At 47.2% G+C, this 449-nt stretch overlaps 1 protein-coding gene and 1 long non-coding RNA gene across 6 annotated transcripts in view; one reads left to right on the top strand and one right to left on the bottom strand.

Moving 5' to 3' along the window:
- The window catches only part of gli3 (GLI family zinc finger 3), a 114,406-nt gene that overhangs the window by 11,715 nt on the left and 102,242 nt on the right, over positions 1-449 (bottom strand). The window lies entirely within an intron of this gene.
- LOC112486873 (uncharacterized) overlaps positions 1-449 on the top strand; it is a 23,923-nt gene that overhangs the window by 725 nt on the left and 22,749 nt on the right. The gene's annotated exons all lie outside the window — the stretch shown is intronic.

Below are 449 nucleotides of genomic sequence, written 5' to 3'. Positions count from 1 at the left end.
TCTCCTTATCAAAGTCTCCTTCTGGGACGCAGCCCGCATGCATTAGAATGCAAGCCTGCATGAAAAGAGGGCCTGTGTTTACAAGGCAATTTCACCAAGCTGTGGGACCCGCAACACCGTTTAGCTTTATCAAACACGGCCTAATAAATCATATGCTCTTTTGTGATGTCAGTTGCTCAAAGTGCTTTGTGTAAAGAGAGAAGAGGGAAAAAAGGCGTGAAAAAAGGCAAAAGAGGCAGGGGAGGAGGAGGAAGAGAGTTGAAAAGGGGGGGAGAGAGTAAGGAAGGAAGGATGTAAGTGGGTGAGTTGGGGAGCAGGGGGCAGGGGTGCTGGAATTGGCATGTGTAATTCTGCACAGTCTTTTCATCTCAGACTCAGATAGTGCTGAGCGATAAGGGGCCTAATCCTCCTCCTGATCAGAAAAAATCTGCATTTTACCAATTAAAGGC

Source organism: Cynoglossus semilaevis, chromosome 3 (genome assembly GCF_000523025.1).
Source record: "Cynoglossus semilaevis isolate Cse_v1.0 chromosome 3, Cse_v1.0, whole genome shotgun sequence".
In the NCBI taxonomy this organism is placed as follows: Eukaryota; Metazoa; Chordata; class Actinopteri; order Pleuronectiformes; family Cynoglossidae; genus Cynoglossus; species Cynoglossus semilaevis.
The sequence above is the reverse complement of the archived record's forward strand: the minus strand, read 5'-3'. Positions and strand labels throughout refer to the sequence as shown.